General features: G+C 34.7%; 1 long non-coding RNA gene across 1 annotated transcript in view; it reads right to left on the bottom strand.

Moving 5' to 3' along the window:
• The window catches only part of LOC309656157, a 212,678-nt gene extending 188,546 nt beyond the window's left edge, over window positions 1-24,132 (bottom strand). The window contains exon 1 of the long non-coding RNA XR_014261187.1: window positions 22,892-24,132. This is a non-coding gene — a long non-coding RNA (uncharacterized lncRNA). The remainder of the gene's footprint in view (window positions 1-22,891) is intronic.
• Window positions 24,133-27,260: the final 3,128 nt, after the last annotated feature.

Below are 27,260 nucleotides of genomic sequence, written 5' to 3'. Positions count from 1 at the left end.
CCCAAAATTGTATACACATTGATTAGCAGCTCCTTTCTCTTCCCCCCAGCTCCTGGCAACCACCATTCTATTCTTTCGTTCTATGAATTTAACTGTTTTCAATATTAATATGAGTGGAATTATGTAGTATTTTTCCTTCTGTGACTGTCTTATTTCACTTGGTATAATGTCCTTAAAGTTCATTCATGTTGTTCCATATTACTGGATTTCCTAGAGATCAGATTTACAACATTATGCCTATAGATAACAATATTTAATTACACACTTAAAAGTCTGTTGTAAGGAAACACCTCATGTTAAGTATTCTTACAATAATAGTAATAATAATAATAATAATAGACAACTAAAAAACTAAAAGGAAATCAAACCCAAAATAAACAGAAGAAAATAATAACTATTAGAGTAGTAATAAATGAAATGGAGAATGGAAAAATAAAGACTGTAAAACAAGCCACAGTATGTTCTTTAAAAAGATCATCAAAATCAACAAAAACTTAGCTAGATTAACCAAGTGAAAACAGAAGGCTCAAATTACTAAAACAAAAATGAAAGAAGGCACATCTCTCCCAACCTTATAGAAAAAAAAACCAAAATGTTTTATAAGGGAATACTATGAATAATTGTATTCCAACAAATATGATGCCATAGATAAAATGGACACATTCCTAGAAAGACAAACACTATCAAAAGTGACTCAAAAAGAATTAGAAAGTGTGGATAGACTTTTAACAAGTAAAAAAAATATATTAGAAATTAAAAACTTCCTACACACAAAAAGTGTAGGTCCAACAGATTCACTGAATTCCACTAAATGGAATCAGTATAATTACTATCAACCCCCCAACTGGCTTTTTGAAAATGTTTTTAATAACAATTGTATGTATGTAAGGAGTACAACATGATGCTTTGATATACACAGTGAAATTATTATTATAGTCAACCTAATTAACATATGCATTTCCTCACACATTGACCTTTCGTGTGTGTGTGTGTGGTGAAAGCACCTGAAGTCTACTCTCTCAACAAATTTCCAATGTATAATACATTAACTGTAGTCATAATGCTATACATTAGAACTCAAGACTTCTTCATTCTACATGACTGCAACTTTGTACCCTTTGACCAACCTCTCTCCGTATCTCCCATTTCTCAGGCCCTATAAACATCATTCTATTCTCACTTCTACATTTTCCCAAAGACATATAAATAGCAAACAGTTATATGAAAAGGTGCTCAAGACCATTAATCATCAGGGAAATGCAAATCAAAACTAAAATGAGATATCACCTCTCAGTGGGCTTTTTGCAGAAGTTGAAAAGCTGATCCTAAAATTCAAATGGAAGTTTAAGGAACTCAGAAGAGATGAAACAATCTTGAAAAAGAGGAACAAATGTGAGTTGATGTACTCACATTTCCCAATTTCAAAACTTACTACAAAGCTGCTGTAATCAATACTAAATACAGTAATCAATTGATTGTAATACAGTAATAAATTACTATAAATAATCAACATGTTACAGTTTTGTCATAAGCATATAGATCAATGGAATCCAATTAAGAGTCCAGTGTAAATCTTTACATTTATGTTCAATTGATTTCTGACCAATATAATTCAGTGGGTAAAATTCTTTTTTATTTACTATATTTACTTCCAGTTGTATTGAGGTATGGTATGATTGACAAAAATTTTATATATTTAGGTTGTACAATATATATTTTTAAGTTGTACAACATAATTTACTGTATGTATATATTGTAAAATGCATACTAGATCAAGTTAATTAACACATCCATCAATGTGTTAATCAATATTTTTTGTTTGTTTTTGTTTTTCATGATGAGAACACTTAAGATCTACTCTTTTAGCAAATTTCAAGTATCCTATACAGTATTATTAACTATAATCACCATGCTGTATATATATACTCAGAACTTATTCATCTTATAACTGAAAGTTTGTACCCTTTGACCAATATTTCCCCATTTCTCTCACCTCCCACCATTCTTCTCTAGTTCTTTGAATTTGACTTTTTTAGATTACACATATAAGTAAGATCATATAGTATTTGTCTTTCTATGTGTGGATTATTTCACTTAGCACGATGTTCTCCAGGTTTATCCATGTTGTTTCAATGGGCAAACGCTTCAAAAAACGTTGTGACAACTGTATATTTACATGTAAAATGATAAAGTTGGACTCCTACCTCATACCATATACAAAAATTAACACCAATGATATTGATTAAAAATGAATAATAACATAGAAGTTCAGACGGAGAAACTCTCCCAGAAGACTCTATCTAGCAAGTGATAGAAATAGACAACAGAAAAAAGAGAAAGATGAAGAATAGAGGTAAAAGTGGTGATGAATATTAATGATACCAAGCAGGGCCCTGTGGGGCTCTTGGGCACAAAGCCTTCCTGTGTCCCCCATTTCTTTGATTAGAGGAAATAGTCTTCATTCAGCCTCCATAACTTTCTCCAACTTCCAATGGGCAGATTCAAGCACTTGTTAATTAGGGAAGGGAGTGGATGCAAGGCAAGGGAGAAACAGTCAAGAGAAACAATAGTGCAACCTTGGGGCAAGGTCCAAGTTCCCCATCAATGGATATACACAAAAATATCTTTGAGCTGTTTTGCAGATACTAAAACCCCCTCCAGGTGGGAGAAGTTAATGATTAATGATGGTGTGCTGCCCGGAAGCACAAAGACCCCAGACCAGTTGGAACCTGAAGGTTGACGTTGCTGACTCCCACTTACCTCACCACCAACCAATCAGAAGAATGCAAGCCTGTCACTTCCTTGATCCTTATTTATCACTTACCCCTGACCACGAGCCCTGACTATAAGACCTCTCCCTATTCCCCAGGGAGGGGGGCACAGTTTCTGAGGCACTAGCCTGCTGTGTTTCCTCTTTGCCTGGCAAAGAAATAAAGCTACCCTTTCTCTTTCCTCCAAAACTCTGTCTCTATATTTCTATTTGGCAATGGGGCACAGAGGGCCAATATTTTGGCAACATTAATATTCCCAGAAGGAAGGAGGGGAATAAGTAAAAAAAATAGTAGGAATATTTTTGGTCTTTTTTACTTTTATTTTCTGTGATTTAACACTTCTTTCACTGACCAATTGCTTCTGCTGAAATATTTATCTGCACCTCTGGTTTTGTCCTGAAACCTTAGAAGAGCACCACAAGGCATAAGGGAAAGGAATCTGGATTTGAGAAAGTTGCCAGGGTCAAAGTGGAATCCAAAAAGAAAAGGAGTGATTTGATCTAGAGATGTGAGGTCTCATCAGGATATCATTCCCTCCCCTGAGTTCTGAATACCAACCAGAGCAGAAAGGTGATCATGGGACTTGGCAGCATTTTACAAATGCAAAGCTGACAGGTCAGACTACCCAGCCCTCAAAACATCACTGTTGTAGGGGCTTGTGCAGTTTTTCATTGAGCAACAACTCGGCAACTAATGGCTCCTAATTTACCATTTTGGTTGGAGGTGAAGGGATGGGGAAGTGATAAATGCCAGGCATTTTCCCTTTGCCATTCCTACTATAGTTGTTTTTACTTACTGGTCAGGAAACAATATGTAGATTCTGATCTGCATTCAAGGGTTAGAAAAATGACTTCAGGGTAAGTCCACAGACCAACTGTGACACCGATTTGCACCATTAGTCCGTCTATCAATTGACCAGTATAAGCTCCCAGCCTTAACTCTTGGCAATGATAATGTTTGGGGTTTACTACTTTGTCAACTAAGTCACTGTATGAAATAGCTCTTTGGAGGTGTGGGTTACCTCCTTTTCCCAGCATACATTTATCCTTGGAAATGGACTCAGGTGCAGTTGGGGAAAAATTGGGTATTAGCTATTTTATATTCTTGTAGATTCAGTCTCAAAAAAAACCCTTAAAAAACAAACAAACAAAAAAATCCCAGAATTTCTCTTAATCAATAGTCTCTGGAATTGGGAAGTAGTTTAGTCTGGAATCTGAGCCTGAGATTACCATTTACTTTGAGGCAGCTGATGTCACCCTTCTGCTTCCCAGACTTTGCCTTTTTTCCTAGGTTATAAAATCCGGTAACATACTAGTTGATTTTCCATCTATTTCACTTCTATACCATGATCTCCTAGCCACTGCCCTAAAGGCCTGCAGATTAAGGCACCCTAATTTCTCCTCTGGCTTTGTTGCCCATGGGGCATTTTTTTCTTCATGACACTATGAAATGAACTAGTGAGGAGAAACTGGGGTCTTTGAGAAAATCTGTGTTGTCTCTCATCTGTAATTCAGTGTGACTGAGAGCTGTTGTCTTGCAACCCAGGTCTTCGACATCAATAAAAATGAGTCTAGAATAGCAGAATCTGTCTCCCATTCCTTCAGGGATCATAGTTTGGAGGTAGCTTCTCTGGCTCACAAGATAATTTCTTCTGACTATGCCCAGTTCACTAAGTTTTCTGTTTCTCCTTCTCGATACTCTGCCAAGGCAGTTCTTATATCACCTACATATTTATTGCAGCACATTATCATGCACAAACCAGTGTCCTGAACACAACACTAAGCCACAAATCACAAGAGAGGAATTTTATGTCAATAAATCCTCCCCATCCAGTCTCGAGATCTACTTCCACACGTGTTTCCAATGCCCTCTGAATCCCCTCCACACAAATCAGTGAGATGATTCTTTGGAGGTGTGTACTACCTTCTGTGGGGAGCTTAGGCTGACTCTACCTTAATTGTTGGTTTGACGATAGAGTGCATGAAGTAGGGGTAAATCCTGGTGTTGAACGAGTACATTTTTTGAGGGGGCTGACTCAGATTAGGACTTTCTAAGGGTCTCCAAGCCAGAGGGTTTTCTTTTAAAGCTGATAAAAGGGGCTGCTGCTACCAGCTTGGAGGCTGTAGGGAAATCTGAGCTAGAAGGTCCTTAAACTGTTTATATTAATGACTTTGTCTTAGGACTCAGGTCTCATTGTTTCCCTGTAGAGGCCCTGACTTCCATTTAAGAGACTTGTTGAAGCTATGTATTCATCTTTTGTAGCTCTTAAAATTAAATCCTTGATCTGGGGACTTCCCTAGTAGTCCAGTGGCTAAATCTCCGCTCTCCCAAAGGAGGGGACCCGGGTTTGATCCCTGGTCAGGGAACTAGATCCTGTGTGCCGCAATGAAGATCCTGCATGGGGCAATGAAGATCCTTGAGCTGCAACTAAGACCTGGTGCAGCCAAATAAATAAATAAATACGTAAATAATAAATCCTGGGTCTGATTTTCAATACGTTTTGCCCTAAGTCTACAAGAGCTCAAGTTTCTTTTAATAATGCCTTGGGACATTAGCTGTTAGCTGTGTGCCTTGATTTGCTGGTTGGCTATTCCGTATTTACGCAATTTTGGAAGGTACCTAAAACCTTTAACTGACTCCTCTGACTCTACAGTTCTTATAATTTTTATTGCCTTCATACATTACAAATAACACTGCTACCTCCAAACACCAACGATTCGCCTTCTGAACACACCATAGTCAGGCGCTGCTCTCAACAACGTTTTATTTTATATTTTTTACCTCCCCACTTACACCAGCGATAGTTATCTTCACCATCTGACAACTTGGTTAATTACCACACTCAGAATCCCGTCCTGAAATTATACTTTCTCTAGGGCCACTACAACCAAGAGCTGTAATCTGGACTTGCCCCCTGAAGCAGAGCTGGAGTCAAGGGCTTGCATGCAGGCAGACTACTTGGGGAAGTGACCCCAAGGAGCAGGAGTGAGAGACTGTGCAGAGTGAAACAGGGGAGGAAAACTGTTGGGCTGCACCCCACAGGCCTATAAGGCCTGTGCTTGCCCAGCTTCGAGACCGAAGAGCCCAGAGTCAGCAACAGAGCCCAGAGTCAGCATTTAATGAATAGGGGAGCTTACATGTCTGAAGCAAGGCCTGGAGTGACGCCCCACCGTGTGCGGCTCTTGGCAGGCAGGACGAGGAGGTAGTCTTTGCTCCCGGTGGAAGCCGGGTGGGAGGGAAGATTACCAGTTATAGGGGAATTGATGTCAGCTGAGCTCATTAGTTACCAGGGAAACCAGTAGAGGGACACGCCCCTCACCACCTCTTTGATGAGAACAATCACCAGCTGGGGCCTGGGGCAAGTATGTACGAAGATCAGTCATGTGAATGGGGTGTAGGTGAATCAGGCACTGGTCGGGCAGGGGATGTACAGAGAACAAGAGAACAGCCATCTTGAGTGGCCTGACTGTACAAAAACATAATCCAACTGTGGTTTATTGAACTAAATACTACACTGGGGAACTAGAGCTTGATCCCACTGGGGACTTTACAGGGCCATGTAAAACGCACCTGAGAATTGACTGCCTGAGTATACATATGTCAATCAGAGTTTCATCTTATTGCATTGAACTCCCTTACATGTCTGGATTTGCACATGAATCGGAATTGCTGAGCTGGTTCCCGCGGTCATCCCAGTGGAGGCCGTGATGACCCAGAACAGAATGTGAGAGTTATGCAACTGCTTGCCAAAGCAGCGAGGGTAAGTTAAAAGTGGGCCAAATGGAACACCAGAATATTTTCCATACTGAATTGTTGCAATTCCACCTCCATGTATTTAACAGAAGTTAATCTTCTGTACATATTCACAACGATTCACCTAGAAGGAATTTTTAATTACAGCACTGTTTTTACAGATCATATAACCAACTTGCATCAAAAGTCTCATAAATGGGAGAATGGCCTAAAAATGCAGTACAGGCTTACAGTAGAACACTGTACAGAGAGAAAATGAACAAACTATTTTTACATGTAGAATATGACATCAAGTACATAAAATGGAAAAACATGCCAAAAATATCAGTGGTTACTAATAGAAAGCATATATAGGTGGTAAAATTACAAAAACCCAGAAAGGAAGGAAAGATACCAACTTCAGGGAGTGTTTACTGCTAGGGAAGAAGAGAAGCAAAGGAGTTGAGGGGGTGCTGCAGAGTGAGCTGCAACAGTCTCTGCAAAATTGTATTTATTTTTTTAGTATGTTAATCAACTGTTTAACTTTTAAAAGTGTGCATGATGTGTGCTTGAGATTTTATTGTATTTATTTCTACTTTGGAGTAAGGTTGGACTATTTTTTAATTAAAATGGGTTTCAAAAAGAGTTATTAGAAGGTAGAAATTAAGACAGTGTGTAGAGGCTATTCTGGTGAATTCTCTATGGGAAAAAGGTTATGGATTCAAATAAAAGACTTTTTGTTGTTTTTTTAAATGAGAGCAATGTGAGCATTTTTAAATTGAGTATGTCTACTTATCTATGTCATTTTAAAACAATACAATTCCTGAGCTGCAAAGAAAACAACCTACATGTAAATGATAAAATATTAATATATAAAAATTTCTGTGAAGAAGAAAGTAATTAATATAATTTTAAAAGATCCAAATACATTTAGAGGAGACTTAAAAATAGGAAATAAACCTCAGTGATAAATGTATAAAATATATTCAACTCAGTAGAAATCAGATAAACTAAAAATATAATTTAAAAGTATTATATTGTATTATGTAAATATAAAAAGGAAAAACAGCTGTTATCTCTTAAGCTGGCTATATTTAAAAATAAAAATACTTACAATTATTTGTAAATTGAAATATATGTGTTTGTATATATATGTCCCCAAAATCTGTATATATGTGTATATGTGTGTATCCTCTTATACAGTACCCAGAACAAAAATTTTAGAGGAAATTACGTAAAGCACAAAGAAGCTATTCACATATTAACACAGTAATTTCATCTTAGAATCTCCCAAGAGAAATTCGCAAAAATATGTAGAGCAAAGTTTTGCTTTTTCTTTTGTGCTTTGTTTAGTTTTTTTTAATAAACATGAATGTTCATTCTGGTATTTCTTATATCTCATATTTTAAAAAATGAACAGTTGATATAACAAAGTGTGGTGCATAATATGATGGAAATCAGATTTACTAAAAATGCTTTTGATTCAGAATATTTAATAGTATTGGAAATGTTCATGACATAATTTGCAATTTATGTGTAGAATCCAATTAATGTAAAATTTGTGTGTGCATGTATATATACAGATAATTTTGTGAGTATACTTCACATTTTTATTTTTAGCAACTCTTTTCATTCCACCTCTGGATCATCATATCACATGTCATCTGTTTTCATTTTCTTTTTAAGCTTTTCTCTAATTTACAAATCTTCAGTAAGTACATATAACTCTTTGTATTCTGATTTTAAAACATATTTTGTAAAAATATCAGAAATGTAGAGCTATGTTAAATTGCATTATATTCTTTTAAGTAATACATAACAGGTCATTTTCCTTTTCATGCTTTTGATTTAATTCATGCTCATTCCTTCAAATTAGTATATTGTTAGTTGTTATTGTGGAACTTCCTCATGTGCTAGAATTTATAACTTTAATTACTTCAATAATCTACAAACAAACATATACTATACTATCTCTTTAAGGCCTGGCCATTTGTCCCTAAGACATAGACTCTTTATATTTAAAGGGCACATTATGCTTTGCTGATAATAAAGCTTCAAATATAATCCATTGTGAACCCTAATTGGTTAATCAAGATTCTGTCGATAAAATAAAAGTCATTCTAGATATTTTAAGCAACAGGAGAGTTAAAGCAGAAAACTAGTCTTCCACAGCAGGGAACACCTGTGAAACAGTCATTCAGTCAGCAAGTGCAGGATTCTCAAGGAAGCCTCCTTGGATGATTTCACCTGCTCGGAGTACCCAAGCTATTGATTAACATGAGCTTATCCAGAAGATTCTAAAAACCCTAATCTATAGCCTTTCTGCAACTGCTATCACATTAGTTCCCCCTTTTCCATTTCCCAAATCACTTGTGAATGCCTGTCATTAGCAGAATCTAACCTAGAAACCAGCTCACAAGGAATTCTGAGAAAAGGAGTTCTCAGGCTTCTTCCCTCAGGGGTAGAAGGAGACAGCTGATGCTGAGTTAATAATCAACAATCAGGTACATGCCAGACTAAAATTTGTAAAAGCTGAACTGAATTGGTTTCCCAACCATCCGAGTGGAAAGAGCAATATAAAAACAATTCATTTTATTCTGGCTTCTTAGAATTCAAATTTAATAGCAATTTCCTAATTTAAGGTTAACTTGGGAGCAAGAACTTATAATGCATACAAGAAATGACATTACGTGAGGGATATGCATGTGGGTAGACTGGGCAATAGATAGAAAGAAACATCAAGGATGGAAAATATTGGTCTCAGTATATGAAATGGACATGTCTAACGTTCATTTCATCAGGGTGATCAGTCTGTCCACACAATATGGAATATTTTTCTCTAAGTAGACAAATCTTATCTTGGTTTCTGTTTTACTGAAGCCCCAATACTTACACTACTTTTAATGAGACTTCAGAAATATACTAATTAGTTAATTAAAATGCATGTTGATAAATGAAAGATAAGCAACCTGCAGTTTATGATGTTTCATCTTGGAGTTTATCCATGAAGGTAAATACATATTCTGTCAATATTTTTAAAAAATATTCATCTGAGATGTACTTTGAAAAATAATGAGCATTATTTTAATAATAATTCCTAGGAATGTCAAGTTTATACTATTTATATTCTATGTACAATATCTGATTTTCAGTATTTCGATTATAAAAAGCACAATATAATCAATGCAGCAACAGTATTTTTTCAAATACTGAATTTACAAACATTGTATTCATTTAGTTGCCTTGCAAGGAATTTCAGGTCATAACGTATTATTAGGCTTTTAAAAGTGATCAATGATTATGAAAAACACAGGACCACTTACAAAAATAAAATGATACAGAATTTACTGACTGCCCACGTGGTTCAGTTGCTTTGACTTATTATAGATATTTTATTAAAAATAAGAAATTATTTTTATCCATAAGGAAATTGATATATTCTTAAACTTCTAAATAAAATAGTATAATTTCTAATTAATTTTAAAAAATAATACAACTGTGCATGTAACATTATTACAGTCTTAATCCACACTGGAGGTTACTGTCTCAATATTTTATATGTAGTTTCTACAGATTAGTCTAAATTTTTCAATAAGTGGCTTATTACATAGGATCATTCCCCTAATTTTATATAGCACACAATTTAGCATTTATTCTATTATTCTTTAATATTTTTCATTTAAGCAATCTATTAGATGTCTAATAAAATATATATGGCCAAAGGCTGTCATTATTTTTAAGATATAAGCAAATTTTCAAAAACAGAATTATAGTCAATATGTTAATCAAATAAATAATTCTCATAGGAGATGATAATCATCATTACCAACACAACCTACTAGAAAATATCATTAATTAGAACCAAAATAAGCAGGAATTTCACTGTTAATATTTAATTAATTGTACTATAGCTATTAATTGATTATTAATTAATATACATTCCTTTTTGGCTACATTGCTTCTCATCATATACATTTGGCCATCGCATATGTATTTGCTATAGGAAATTGGAAAATACCTACTGTTGAATATATGCATGAAAAGAATATGTGTAATTCTTGACATAATATTTCTCTCTCAGAGAGGAGTATTTTCTCTTCAGACTGGATTTCTACTAAACTGCTAAAGCAATTTATTTGGTCAGTTATGTTTTTTTTTTTTTTTATGGAAGGAGATATATAGTTATTCTGTTTTAGGATTCATATAGAATTCTGACAGAAATTGTATGTGTCTCTGAGAAATCTAATAAAAATCCACTAAAAAGAAAAAAACATGTTTAGTTTTAATGTGATAATACTGTTAGATATTCCATTTTAGGGAATAACTGGTATATAATCTATGTAGGTAACTTTATCATGTTATAGAATATTTTATTTCTTGGGTGTTGTGGCTACTTTAAGCTCAGCTAAAATAGTGATTGTTTGTCTCATTAACACAGCTGTTTTCATTGAGGAACCTGGCCCCCAATGTGCTCTACTTGATTTAGCACACTGTATGAACTGCTGTGCTCACCTGCTCTGTTATTACTTATCTGCAAAGCAACTAATATTTGTCCTTAGCTGAATTTTGCACTAAATATTTATTCTATTAATTACTCATAATTAACTACATAATATCGCTCTGATTTAATTCATTAAACACTTGATAAAAGCAGATGCTGTTTCTGTATTGGTGATGACTTTATAGTCAATGCCAGACACTATTTTAGCTAACTCTTAATTGATTTTTGGCCAGCATAATTAGAGAATCATACATTTTAGAATACACCACTCCCCCAAATTCTCTATAGCCTACCACATAACCATGCTCAACCCTCTTGAGCCCGAGCATTAGGTGGGATTCCACTGTGAGAAGAGTCCAATTACTTAGATGTGGGCTTTATCTTTCTTATTAAGGGAATCACTAGATAGATTTACCTTCCTTTCTAACTCTTGTGTGTGCATTATACCAAAAGAAACCTTGAAGTTATTGGAATGAGGATAATTTCTTAATATCTCATTGTTATATTATTCCTTTCTTATTTATATTCTCTATTACATTTACTACACACATGAATAAAACACATCTGATTAGATAAACTTAATTGTCTAGAAGCCCATTTAACTAGTATTATATTACATTCTTCTTATAATAAAGAATAAAGACCCTTACTGTAGTTGAGCTAAGTGTTAGCTGAAATAATAATCTCTGAAATCTGTGTCAGTACAAAGCAGATTTTTTTTAGAGCATGCATGAGTTTAGTTAATGGTGGTCATATAAACCAGAAGATACCGTTTCATCTAGTTATTCATGGATGAAGAAAATGGAGACTCTTCAATTTTTGACAAGTGACTTCCAAGGTCACTTTGGAGATGTCCACACTGCCTACAGATGCAAGAAGAAATACACCGAATTCCTTCAGCCAGAATTCAATGTCATAAGCTTTCCTAGATGCAGAGGAGACAGGGAATTCTGAGTGGTGTGACCTGAGCAAATCATTTAACTTCTGTATGTCTCAGTCTACAACCTGAATTCATATATTCCTACCAAATAAGATTGTTTGGATTATCAAATTCAATGAGGCAATTCACTCATTCTGGCTTCTGCTCTCTTCAAGGCTTTAACTCTGTTTCCTTCCTACCCTTGGGGAACATAACAGCTTCCCACAGTTGTTGTGCCTGATATGTAACGACCATATATTTTCCCTTTTATCCTGCTAACACCATTAGGAATATTTCCTTCATCACAGTTTCTGAAGTTAAAGCCTTTAAATTATGCTGTCAGTATCCCTCCTGATGATTAACAGACAATTATTTAGCTTTTAAATGCTCCACTTGAGATAAATATATGTCTTGGGAAATATAAACTAATAAACCAATTTTGATTGGATATATTTTATGAAAAATCAATGATTTATTTCGTAAGTACATTGATAATATATCCATCATAATTCCACTGAATACTACCTGATTTATCTACCTAATATTCTCTTTTATTAAAGATGTATTTTTCCCTTAAGATGTTTGACTTTTTATATGTAACTACCAAAAAATGAAAGTGATCACATTGTGTGTTTATGATTAGAAATCCAGTATTTTTATCATAAAATATGAATGGAAAATTCAAACGAAAATACATCTTAAGAATTTGTGTCTATAACAAGTAATATCAATATGCATTTTGTGAGAAAACTGATGCTTTAAGCAGTTATTCAAATAAAATATAACATCAAGGAGCTGCAACATATACTTACAAAGATATTGAGAGTTATAAAAGATTTTCATTGTACATATAAAAGCAGGAAGTACAAATTTTCCAACTGATACTAATTTTGAAGATCTTTATGTATATTTTAGAGGTTTTTAAAGGTTTGGCTTTTTTAAAAAAAATTAATTAATTAATTAATTTATTTTTGGCTGTGTTGGGTCTTCGTTTCTGTGCGAGGGATTTCTCTAGTTGCGGCAAGCGGGGGCCACTCTTCATCGCGGTGCGTGGGCCTCTCACTATCGCGGCCTCTCTTGTTGCGGGGCACAGGCTCCGGACGCGCAGCTCAGTAGCTGTGGCTCACGGGCCCAGTTGCTCCGCGGCATGTGGGATCTTCCCAGACCAGGGCTCGAACCCACATCCCCTGCATTGGCAGGTGGATTCTCAACCACTGCGCCACCAGGGAAGCCCAAAGGTTTGGCATTTTATAGTCATGTATTATATAATAAAGTGTTAATGTTTGCTTTATCAATGTGATGTCAAAAAACTATAATTATTGCCAACTCAATTCATGAATGACTAATTACAAAAATAATTAACAGTAAACCAGAACTAACAAGTTGTGATACAACATAACTGATAATCTTCTAGTTTGTCAAATAAATGAATGGGTTATGAGATAGAGACAATGATAATAAATGTCAATCTGTAGTGTCATTTATCTATGAGTAAAGATATTCATCATTTGACATTATAAAATGCATAATGATTTTTGCATATAACTGTAATTCATTTCCTGTTTGTCCTATTGCAGCATCACATTTGTAACACTGCAGTTAAGACCCTGTTAACATTTCCCTTATAAAATCCATATTTTCAACTATTTATAATTATGTGATTAAAATTCTTTTCAGAATGAAACTTGGATTACAAAATCTCTTTCTAGGAGATATTTTAAATAAAATTTTAAAAGCTGAGTTTTACAGGAAGGATATATCTCATTATGAGAAGAGTGTGTACTGACAAGTGATGGGCTATTGGTGGTTCTTAATTACTTCACGTGTTTCTGCTCCTTAATATTTCTGAGTAAAATAATAGATGGTGTTAAGTAATTCATTTTTCATTAAAGAAAAACGAGTATTATATTAGTTCTATAAATACATATTTAAACCAAGGCTGGGACTTCCCTGGTGGCGCAGTGGTTAAGAATCCACCTGCCAATGCAGGGGACATGGGTTCAAGCCCTGGTCCGGGAAGATCCTACATGCTGAGGAGCAACTAAGCCCGTGCACCACAACTACTGAGCCTGAGCTCTACAGCCCATAAGCCACAACTACTGTAGCCCGTGCACCTAGAGCCCGTGCTGCACAACGAGAGAAGCCACCGTAATGAGAAGCCCATGCACCACAACGAAGAGGATCCCCTACTCACCGCAACAAGAGTAAGCCCACGTGTAGCAACGAAGAGCCAACACAGCCAAAAATTAAATAAATTTAATTAATTAATTAATTAATGTTTCATATTCATGAATCACATGACCCACTTTAAAAAAAAATTTTTTTAAATGTTATTTATTTTTATACAGCAGGCTTTTTAAATTTGAATTTTTTCTTATACAGCAGGTTCTTATTAGCTATCTATTTTATACATATTAGGGTATATCAATCCCAATCTCCCAATTCATCCCACCACCACCAGACCCCAACCCCTCTTTCCCCCCTTGGTGTCCATACGTTTGTTCTCTACATCTGTGTCTCTATTTCTGCCTTGCAAATTGTTCACATGACCCACTTATAATGGGATACTTCATGCTCTCTTCTAATCCCATTAGTTTAGAGTGAATTTTCTAAATGTCTGCTCTCAAATCTGTTTGTTAGTTTTAGTTGAGTTATTTACTTGATAGTTACTTCATTAAATATTATAAACTATCTCATGAAATATTACATAAATTAGGATTTGGAAAAGAAATAGGGTGTTTCTATAAAATCACTGTTGAGGGACTTCCTTGGCAGTGCAGTAGTTAAGACTCCATGCTCCCAATTCAGGGGGCCTGGGTTCAATCCCTGCTCAGGGAACTAGATCCCACATGCACGCCACAACTAAGGAGACCACATGCCGCAACTAAGGAGCCTGCCTCCCGCAACTAAGGACCCTGCTTGCTGCAACTAAGAGACCCAGTGCAACCAAATAATTACATAAATAAATAAAAAAGAGAGACCCCTAGTTCTCTTAAAAGCACAGTTGAAATATTTAGAAAAACCTTGAAAAAGCCTTTCAAACTAGCAATGTATGCCAGGTATTTAATGGATGGACAAATTAACTAAAAATATAAGAATTCTATACACAGATTATTTCATGAGTGTCTAATTTCTTGATCATTTCTAAAGAAAAAAGATGAAAATAGCAGAGGATACATTGTACATGTGTTTTCTGCAAAAATTTTGCCAGAGTTTTATTACTATGTATTCATGTTAAAAGGAATTATTTACCTATAAAAAGCTTGGTGGAAAATGTGCATTTATACATTTTTTAGTTAAAATATTATATTTAAGTTAAATATACATCTTTAAATCTGTTTATTAGCTTATCAACTTCAATGTCATCAGAATCCAAGATATTTATAAAATTGCAAAGAAATCCAGTTTGGTAGAGTTGTTTCCATTATTTATTGTATTCATCATATAAGAAACTTTTGTGATTCTGTTTTACCGATATTATTATAAACCTGTTTATTGTAATTGTGCATATAATACTTATCTTCCTATCTGTCTTTATCCTATAAAAATGCATGCGTTTTCATGTATTTTTTTTGTTTGAACAAGATTTTGTATCACTCTTCTTAAGCTACCTTATTGGAGAATGGATTTTTAAGCAACGTGAATTAGGCGTTCATTTATGCAAATCCTCCATGTACTATCTTCATAAGTCAACCAAATAGAGTACTCAATACTAGGCCCTCAAAGAAGATAGGTTAGTGTGTAGGGGATATTATAACCTAATAAGTAAATAAATATGCAAATGGAAACAAACAATCAAACACGAGTATAGGAAAAAGGCATGACAATGTTAATACACTCCCTATTCTCCTAGCCAGGGTCCCAGTGGAAGAAACTCCAAAGGCCTGTATATCATGCAGGTCTGGATGGAAGCAGCTACTTATTTCTTTAGGACAAGAAACTTGACTACTTAAAAGCATTGATTTTCAGGTAGTTTGCTTACTTTTCTTGCTGGAAATCAATGGTCTTAAAATGTTATGTGAACAAGCTAGAAATATACTACTGAGATTCTACTGTTTGAAGTCATACCACAAATTCTTATTCTTGTTCATTAACACTGGTCTCCTCATACATCTGTCTAGACTAGTCTTCTACAACTTTCAGAAGAGAGCTCTACAAGTGCAGAGGTCTCTTTAGTATTTGCTCAAATATATTAACTTGATTAAGCTATGGAGTTTACTTATATTTAGAAAATAAAACACTCTCAGTGTAATTGCACATACTAGTGAAAAGTTTTCTTTGATTCATTCTGTATTTTAAATATAGACATGGTTATTTATTATTTAGTGTTGTTTCACTTGAAGAACCGTTCCTCTTCTTAGGCACATGATCATATTTTCTCTGACCCTCTAATGACTTGTATATTATTGACTCTACCTCTTCTGTCTTCAACCTCACCTTGGCCTCTTATCCTTCACGTTTAGAATTTAAATGCAGCAAGTTTTTATTAAATTAAAAAAAATCAAGCATGCCTACACGTTCCTCATATTCTGTATCCATTTCTTTATCTGACACTCACTTCTCAATTTACCTTGCCTGTTATTTCCATCGATACACTGAAAGAGCTATCATTAAGGTCAGAAATTACATCTATTACTTGAAATTTAAAGATATATTTTATTTCTCATATAACTTGACTTTATATTTTTATTCTACACATTTGATAATTCTTCCAGTTGAATCATTCTCATCTGTAATTTCCTGAGCTTTTCCCACAACTATAGCCACTTTTTCTCAAACATACAGCTCTACTTTTAATCTCGGAAGTTCTAAAAATGTAGGCCTAGTTTCACTTCTGTGGATATTCTTGTCTTTAAGAAAGTCACACCTTTGTCACTGGCTACCCTTCCCAACAACTGCTATCAATACTTAGGACCCCCAAGTGCTTAGGAACTCCTTTGTCACAGGTCTCACCTCTGACTCACATGCGACAGCACCTTGAACGTCTCAAAACCATCCACAGATATCATGTCCATTGCTGAAACTTTTATCTCCTCTGCAAGATTAATTCTTCTTCCCCAACTCAGTAAGCATCACCAACCATATCTAGTTGCATAAATAAGAACCTAGGAGTCAATTCTACATTTCTCCCCACTCCACCACTCTGACCTTCCCCAAATCAATCTGTCACTAAGTCTGGCATACCATACCTCCTAGATAGCACTCAAGTAATTCTTTCTGTTTTCACTGGCAAGACACTGCCCAGAGATGCTTTAAGGGAGACAAAATTTCACACTATCTAAATTTACATTTGGTAAGTTACACAAAATCTTAGCTTCATTTTCCTCACCTATAAAAATGGAATTAATGATGAGGGTGATTTGAGGACTAGATAGACACATATTTAATAAATGCATAACAATGTCAGTAAAGTTTTGCTAAACTTAGCTTTTATATAGTCTTTTCTGTGAATAGCAGGAGAGAATAGCTATAAATATATGCTGAATATTCCAGATCAGTTCTCCACACAGGAGCAAGAACAGTCCTTTTGAAATGCCAATTTCACCATGCCATCCCTTGACCAAAACTTTATCAATTCTCCTCTGTTTTTCTTAGAAGGAAGCACAAAACAATTAACACTGCCTCTGAGGCCCTTAGTGATGTAATTTCAGGATTCTCTCCAAGTTCATTTCCAGACTCTGTTTAGTTACTCTTGCTTCTTCCTGACTTAGGACCTTCCCTGATTTCACAGCCTAGGGTGGGCTCCCTATATATACATGGTTTGTCAATTATGCATATTTCCCCTTCAGAACATTGTCAGGGTTTAGAATTACATGTATATCTTCTTATTTTACTTATGTTTATTTGCATCCTTAGTCTACTAAGTTTCATGAGGGAAAGACTATGCTTTATAACTCATTCTTATAAAGCATAACATGTCCAAGGTCTAACATGTTATCTGGCTTAAAATGTTATCTGGCTTAAAAATGTTCAATTAACATTTTTTGAATAGATATATGCATTAAGAGATGGGTGAATGAACTTTAAACACACTGTAATTTTACTTCTTTTTCAGGGGAAGATCATCATGTGCATAATTCCACAGACTATTCCTCTACACAAGATGTTGTTTTGATATTCTTTTCCTTGCCCTCTAGTCTAGATAATTAGCAAGAAAAACAGAACAGAAAACTCAAACATACATTCAAGGGAAGATAATGCATTTGTGATGGCAAAATGCTAGTACAGCAAATAGAATCCTTAGAGAAATTTTGACAATAAAAATACCTGAAGATACAAGACTTATTTTTCATATAGTTTTCATTTGCAAATATTGATAGTAGAGTTATTATTTTTCAAGCAATATCTACTGAGTGCATATTATGTCCCAGACATTCATGCTGTGACTTAGGGCTAAAATAATGATACAAAATATTATGATGGTTAAGACCAAATTCTCTGGTACCAGCTTTTCTGTGTGAGAATCCTGTCTTAATCACTTACTAGCTGCCCCGGGCAAATTATGTAACCTCTATTTGTTTCCCTCTCTTTAATGAATAGAAGATAATAATATCACCTAACTTCCAGGGTCATTGTGAGGATTCAATGAATGTAAAGAATTTAGGACTATAATTTGTGTAAAGAACTGTGCTTGGCATAAAGGAAGTTTTATATATTATAAAACATATCACTACCATTATTTTATAGCCTTAGTGCTTAGCTTACAATTAAATGGGAGAAAAAGCAAGTTAATAGACATCAGCAATATACAGTGATAAATGATATCACAGGGAAGTACAATGTTTTATGGAGTCATAAAGTGGGATGCGCTACCTGAATTTGTGGGTGCAGAGAAAGCTTGATGCATAGTGCGGCATCAAACAGGACCTGAAGGGTGAGACCAAGTTAGTCTGCAATGAATGTGAACAGCCCTCTGAATGGTAGCATATACAGAATTAGCGTACACACTTTTCTTGACTTGTTAGTGTGGTGAAAGCCTAAAGCCTATCTTGTCAAACCATGTGGAGACAAAAAGTTTACACAAAAAAGGAAAGATATCTCACAGTCTGCTGAAACCTGTGACTTACAATGGGAGCAATTCTTCACCTTTCCCTTAACCATCTGTTTACTTACAAGTATATTTTGTCTCCAAGAGAATGACTCTAGCTTAGGCAAACAGTCACTTAAACAACTCAAAGTATTTAAAAATATAAATTCTGTCTTTTGATAGGAATCATGATATCCTTTTTCTCCTTTTCTCTCTCCCACTTCCTTCCTATCTTCATTTTTTCTCTGCTTCCTTTCTTTCCTTTTTTCTTTCTAAGTTTTAAAATTTTTTCTTCTTTATCGTGCCTATGTTATTTTACTTCATTAAGTAAGTTTTGTTTTTTTGTTTTTTGTTTTTCCCTAGCACTGTAGGAATTCTAGATTGTTGAACCCAATCTGGGTCTTCTGGTTGAAGTAACTTTTTATTCCTCATTAAAGCATACAGACACACACACACATAAGATGTTAGCTATGAAACATAAATGAGCCAGAATATAAAAGTGATTTGAAGTATAAGGAAAGGAGATGAAGGAATAGAGGTCAGTCCAGCTCTGCTTTAATACCAGTTCTTCAGAGTGTTAATACTAGGGTTATACAATTTAAGAGAATCCACTCATGAATGATGGCATGGGTTTATTCAGAAGGTATTATTACATAAATACGTTAAACAGAAATTCATATGTGCAGATTATCTTGAAAATATATATCTGAACTGCCTTAGTATTACTTGTACAGTTCCATCAGAGCAAGGAATTGGGGGGAATACTTTGTTGCTTTTTTTTTTAATGGGTAAATAAATTGTTTTAACTTTAATAGATTAGATTTTAGGAATAACAACGACTGAACTACTTCATGCAATATTACTAATCTCACAAATACAACGTTGTGATTGAAGACATACATAAGAGTGTAGTTTGTATAACTGCATCTATGTAAACTTTAAAAAGAGGTGAAAGCAAATCTATGATGTTCAAAGTTAGGAAAATACAAGGGCAATAGTAGGGTTTTCCTCCAAATCTATATGGTATCAAACAAAATAAACATTGTTGAGCAGTAATACAATGTAATATTTTTTCTTAAGTACACCCTCTGTCTTATTCCCTCAGGATCTTTGCTTTCAGGTCCACTTTACTTAAAAATAATGTAAGAACAAGGAATCTAACCAAAGTTAATATCCATAGCAATATATATGAAAAGGGCATGTAAAGAAACTGGAACTTTTTTGTTGCTTTTATCTAACAGATTGTTTTTGCTTTAATTTGATAATATATATATTTTTTAATTGTAGATTTTGTTTGTTTTAGATCCTTGAGTACATTAAAGAAAAATGTGTCTGTAACAATTTTATGAAGGCCATAGCTGTCCAAATCAAAATTCAACTTGATGTTTTAAGCCACATTCATATCTGAAATTATAAATCTCACAAATTGCTTACATAGAAATAGGTAAATGAAAGTGAAAAGTGTCAATGAGCTGGTCTGCTGACGTGATTAATCTATTTGCCATATATACGTATAAGTCTACTGTTCAACCAAATATTGCATGTTCATTATTATTTGATTAAATGTTTCTACAGGCCCTTAAATATTAATACAATTCTTGTATCTTGATTTGAAATAATCATCAAGATCTGTCAACTATTTTCCTTTGTAGTACTGGGTTTGGAGTGAATCCAGAAGTCCTTTGTCATGTGTGTTGCTTTGAGATGTTTTATTCCTAGTGAGTGGAATGTGAGCTGACAAACTTGCCATTACACTTTGCCAGTATTGAAACTGTTGCAAAGGGATTATGAAATTTATCCAGGGCCAGAGTGCTAATCATTGACTAGTTGGCTGAAAACTATGTTGTAGACGCCTGATTCTTAACCCAATTGGCTGTGTAACATCCCTTGAGAACATCGGTGCTAAAAGATTCGGGCTGTTTCAATTTACTCTTTTAATTAAAACATGGAACTAGAGAAGAAACAAATAAAAGAGATGAGAGCAGGGCTTAAAATATCCTCTAGCTCGCCCTCAGTATTCTTTGTCACAACTCTGCTGTAAGGCTCCACCAACATCTCTCTGAACAACTGCCACTTTTTCTTTTTCATTATGCAACATGCCACATTTATGGGCTCAAAATGATACTTTACATTCCATTTCCTCAACATAGCATCATTAGAAGGAACACATAATTCCAAGCACTGACACCTAGAAAATGCAATGCATTGTATTACTTCATTACACTTCCTTGTTTAGAGTTAAAAATGTAGATTAAAGAATCCATCAACAAATTTTACTGAGCACAAACTGTTTAGAACTATCAAATATAGACAGTACTTTAATAGTAAAATAATAGAACTTCCTTTAAGAGAATGGTGTTAACATACCTTGTGAAGAGAGAAGAACTAAAAGTTTAGTGCAGTCTAATTATTCATACATGTAAAAACAGATTTTTCTCCCCCAAAGAAAAATTTACTCCAGATTAAAGGTACGAATTATAAAAATAAAATTGGGGAGAATTATTTATTTTCCATTATGCATTTATTCATAAAACACAAGCAGGCACTGTGCTAATAAGCTTTAAAGAAGAATGAGATGGGCATGACTCTTTCCACAAGCAGCTTATATTCTACAAAGTGAGGCAGAAAACACACACTTAGTTACACAAAAACCAAATACTGATAAGTGGTAGGTCTCAGGAAGGAAAATCCAGGACAGTAAGAATTTGCTAGTCAATTAGCTGAGTATGTGACTTGTGAAATTTGGATACACTTCATTTTTTTCCAGTTAGTTTTTAACTATAATGAAAATAAACATGTTACTGAGTCCAAGCTCGCTCTGCTCACGGCACAACAGGCCAATAAATCGGAGATGGGGTGTTGAGGAAGGAATATTACTTTATTTGGAAAGCCGTCAAACCGAGAAGACGGCAGACTAACGTCTCAAAATAATCATCTTATCAGGGTTTGGATGCCAGCTTCTTTTATAGCACAGAGAGGGGGAGGAGATGAGGAAGTAAAAAGGCCATAAATTTTGCAAATATCAGATGGAATGGCCAGCCTTGGGGAGGAGAATGTGTTAATTTCTTCTTGCAACCATCTACAGGTGGACAGGGTCCGGATGTTTCCCTGAACAAAGGCACTTTGGCTTAACATTCAGGCAGAGGGGCAGGGTTCCCCGAGGCAGGTCATTATGTATAGACAGTATCCTTTAAGTGAACAAAAGCAGCAGAAAGCAAAGGTTAAAGTAAAAGAAACAGATCCAACATGTAGTCAGATTTGGCTCTTCCCTGTTACAAACACATATTTAAAAGGAAAAATAATTGAATTACACATAGTGTTGATAACATAGACTCTGAAGCCAGACCTACTGTATGTGAATCTCAGCTTTGTCACTTAACTGAGATACATAATCTTGGACAAAGTTATTTAACCTACCTACTATCAGTTAATCCATCTGTTAAAGAAAGGAAAACAATATTATCTTTCTTACATGTTTTTTGTAAAGATTAATTGACTTGATAACCATATGAATGTATTAAAACAGTGCCAGATTCATGTTATATACGCAATACAAAATATGGTGATGATTATTAGGCTTACAACCATAATGATGCTAAAATACTGAGAGAGTCAAATTTAAACTTGTGGTACAAGGTCAATAAATGGAATTGTGGACTCTGAATTTTGCATTGTCCTGCATACATACTTAATGTTCAATCAGGAGAGAGAAACAACACAATAATTTGAACAGGGAAGTTTAATATCAAGAATTATTAATTATTAGAGTATTAGAGTAAGGAGGGATTGACTATTAAGAAAGAGAACTCTAATTATAGAAAAAGCAGTCACTAACCCTAGGGCTGAGACAGAATGCCCATGGAAGACTCCTGCTTCCCCTAGACCAACATCCGGGTCTTGGAGAAAGCACCCCTGTGACTCACTGAATGGCAGAGAAGTACCTGTGTTGTTGCACTTGTGGTGGAACCTGCCAGAAATCTACCCTCTGGGGTGCCAGAGGAAGCCGTTCCCTGTTGGGTGCTGCTGGCTGTCATGCAGTGCGGAAGCAGGGCACTGGGGAAGCCGGATGTGACGCAGGGGTCCGAGGGACTCTGCTATAAAACTGCCTGATGGTTGGGAAAAGTGGTTGGGGGAGGGTGCCCACAGCTGAGTGCTCAGAGCCGTGCACAGCAGGAGCTGGGAACTGGAGAATTTACAAGCACTGAAGGAGCTGAGAGACTGCTACCAGAGAGCCTGGTGAAGGCTCAAGCGCTGGGAGAAGCTTCTGGCTGCTTAGTGCTGTTCTCCCGTGTCCCACAGGAAAGGGCAGTGAAGAGGGGAAAGTGCTTGTAGGAGTCGCTTGCTATGAGTGAGCAGACCTGTGCTGGGAAGAAAAAAACCCTTCTTCCTGGAATGTCTCTTCAGCCCCTTCTACTGACAGAGCTTCCTGCCACCTGGAATGGAAAAAAAAGTATTTAAAATGTCAAGTATCATTTTCACAGAGCAATCTGACAGGGTGAATGTGGAGCTGAAGGGCGATTAATCAATACCTGGCACAATACAACAAAAAATTCATTATGAAAACATAATTCTATTCCTTGTGCTAACTTATTGGATATGATTCATTCCAGTGTGGAGTCTAGAAATACTTATGAATTGGAAAATCCACAAATATCATTTGCATTTATAATATTTAAGACAAATATTGGCAACCAATCCTTAAAAAAAATAGGGTACCCTTGAGTTGAGCATCTGCAATGTTGACCAGAGTGACACCAGATTTTAAAACTTTTATGGAGGTGTTTTACTATTTTAACATAAAACCAATCCCATCTTGTATTAGTTTTTATCTTACTTCACCTATCAGCAGCATACCCTCGTTGAAACATTTTAAATTTTGGTTTCCAAAATGCCAACTCTTTGACTTCCTACACTGCTGTCTTCTACTCTGTCCTTTCCACTTTCCAATTCATATAGGTAACAGTTTCTTGGGGACCTCTTATCTGTGTTTACTTTCTAGGCTGCATCATCCAATTTCATGCCTTCTAATACCACTGAAGATTCCCACTGACAAAAATATAGTACAAACATTACTGTTTTTTACTATAGTCAACAGACAGACTGGGCTCTAGAGTAAAAGGAAAAAAAAGAAAAATCCATATATGGCATCTTCAACAACACTAGGTAAGAAGGAACCCCATCAACTCTTGAACATAGGCATATGTGACCAGCATCAGCAACTTCTCTGTAGAAGTGATAGAGGGAAATACTGAAAGATCTAACAAGTCTCAGACTGAAGGTATTGCCAATATAATTTATACCCCAGAAGAGAGGTTCTTGGCTGAGTAGCTACCAGGTGAACAAATCTGAGAAAACTGACAAAATTCAAAATCCACACCAGCTTAAAGCTGTTGAAAAGTGCAGATAAAACTACCTCCTTTCCAATTGATAGAAATTTACCACAAACTGCAGGCAGCAGAAGTGGTGGGCACAAATGCTGGGCCTCCCAGATATACAGAAGTAATATGAAGGAAGAGAGGTTCAGAGGATGATAAATTCAGAATGTAGTATAGCAGCAAAATACATTCTTCAGAAACAAGAGACCCATTTAAAAGCAAAGGTTTGTAGAGCTCTGGGAGATAAAAATGGTACAAAGAAAGTACCTTTGAACTGATTTACCTGTGAGGGATAGAGATGTGACTTCACAAAGAGACATTTTTTCAACACCTCATGGTAAAAATACAAAGGGAGGAATCTGTACATTAGTTATTAGACTGGGAAAGCTAACCTGTTCTATCACTTTAAGTACCTCCTCATAACCTAGGAAAACACAACTCATTTAAGCATGAAAAACCAGTAAGAATTATTACCCATTCACCTATATATATATATATAGTAACAAAAGGTGGAAATTAACCAAGTAACAGTACAAAAGTTGATTTTAAAACACACAGAAACATTTTGAAGAAAATCAAAAATTAATTTTGGATGTCCGTATCAAGTGATTTATACAGGAAAGAAAATCAGTTCTTTAAAGCAACATTTTATTCCAAAACAGAATGGTGTAACATTTTTAGGATAGCTGGTTTTTCTATCAAGCAGTAGTGTCTTTCAAGAATAAATGAAACAGACAATAAAAATGCAAAAACTCAGGGAATACTGATCTTATACACCCTTTCTTAGAATAAGATATAGGTAAGTAAGAAAAATTTGAAGACGATTTATTATGTGTTCTGGAAGTGAGCATTTAATGTTTTTAAGAATCTAGGAATGAGTGATGGCAATGGATGCAAATATTACAGTCTCCAATACATAAAAATAAAACTAGGAAAAACAGATAATTGCTAGAATAAATAAATAGTAGAATTGGCTGCCTTACAGATATTAAAGTGGAATGAAAAAAATTTTAAATCAGATATTTAGAAAAAAATGAGGTAGAAGAAGATATTTCTATATAAATCTATTAATGTCTGTTAAGCCAATATACAATATCTTATACAACAAGGAAGTATGTGTATTTATAAGACATTAATATAAAAGTAGTTACTAGACCAAAAAATATTGCATACCAAAAGCAGAGACTATAAAGTAAATATATGCAATATTATAAAATTATATATCATATATAACATGTAAAACAAATATTTTAATAGGTGAGATAGTCTATTTCTATTTTTTGATATTGCAAACATATTTGATCTAGTTCTGTAATTGCATGTGTGTGTGTGTTGTAATACATATTGCATATAATTATATAATATATATTATTAATTCCACATTAACCCCCTGACTTCATCACCTTCCATTCTTCCCCTTGCTCACATGCAGTTGTTCTTCTTAAGTGCCTCAAGTATCTCCATTGTGTCTGTTATATAAAGAGGTAAAAAATAAAAGGAAGGGAGTACAAAACACAATCCTAAAGAGAAACTGAGAAAACACATTTTGAAGGGAATAGTCCTTTTTTTTTTTTCATTAGTCAGGGTAGTATCAGACAAACAGAACTGTTCTTGTTCTAAGTAACTCAGATTTCCCCATATATAGTTTCTGTATTACTGTCAGAGTCAAATGCCTTCAAAATCAATGTGATTTTGTCACATCTCACTTAAAATTGCCCAAATAATAAATCTAACACAATAATAGCATGCAATGTCAGTTCTCCAATAACTGGACCCATCCTAAACTAATACCCAGAGAACCACGCCAACTTCTCACCTATCACATAACCTGTATTCCAAACACACCCAACTTATGATTTCAATAAAACACACCCTGTTCTTAAACTGCTCTCTATCTTTTCCCCCCTTCTGCTTCCTCTGTCTTGAATTTATTTCCTGTTTTATCTATTAACTATATCTTATTATTTTCAAGTACAAGCTTATTCATCACCTTTGTGTGCTCCTTTGCACATGGCTAACAATCTACTTTAAGTCATTAAACGAAATGAAACTAATGAGTTGAAATACTGATGTTCACTTCTAAATCTCAAGTTCATGGAGAGGATGGGTTGGTGTCTTATTTAATCTCCCTTTTAGGTACATTGTAGAGTGTTTGGCACATAGTTGATGTGTAACAAATATTGGTTAAATGAAAAAAAATGAATGAATGAAAGATGGAAGATTGTTATAGAAGTTCATATGGGCTAGGTTTGCATTAAGATAATCAAGGAGAATTTTTGCTGAGTTGTGTGAACTGAATCATGAAGGTGGAGGATAATTCAAGTAAAAGAAACAGGGTATGCCAAATTGTCAAAAAAAAAAAAAAAGTGAAGTGATATCAGAAAACATTAAGCTCACTTGTATTTTTTTGGAATATTAGTGCTAAGGACAAGTTAGAGATTTAAAAAAAAAAATACAGAGCCTGCAACTAAACCCAGAAAGAGCACAAAGATATTCAGAAGAACAAAAACTTAAATATAAGGCCCAATTAGATATAAATTTATTTTCCAAGAAATCAGATAAAAAAGGAAAAAACCTTTAAAATTGTTTTGAGGAGACAGTAATAAAATAAATGTTAGAATCATCTGCTCTTATTTCACTAAATTGCTAGAATAAAGCAAGATATACAGCATAGTAAAGTTTTAGAATGAGTATTCTAACGGTAAGTCTAAGTTAAATGGTTTAAAAAAATAAAGCAATGACATTATCTCATTGTAATTGCTATTCAATCTCCAAAACACCATAGTACAAAATATGGTTTATTTTTGTGTTTTTGTGAAAAATGAAATACTTGTTTTTTTAGGCTAAATTAAAATATCCATTGAATCTTTTCTTAAAAATATATAAATCATACTTATATTTCTCTTTACCTATATAGCATAGAAAGTTGTGAATC

This window comes from Balaenoptera physalus (genome assembly GCF_965194825.1).
Source record: "Balaenoptera physalus genome assembly, chromosome: 2".
NCBI classification, from domain to species: domain Eukaryota; kingdom Metazoa; phylum Chordata; class Mammalia; order Artiodactyla; family Balaenopteridae; genus Balaenoptera; species Balaenoptera physalus.
This window is presented reverse-complemented; position numbering and strand designations above follow the sequence as displayed.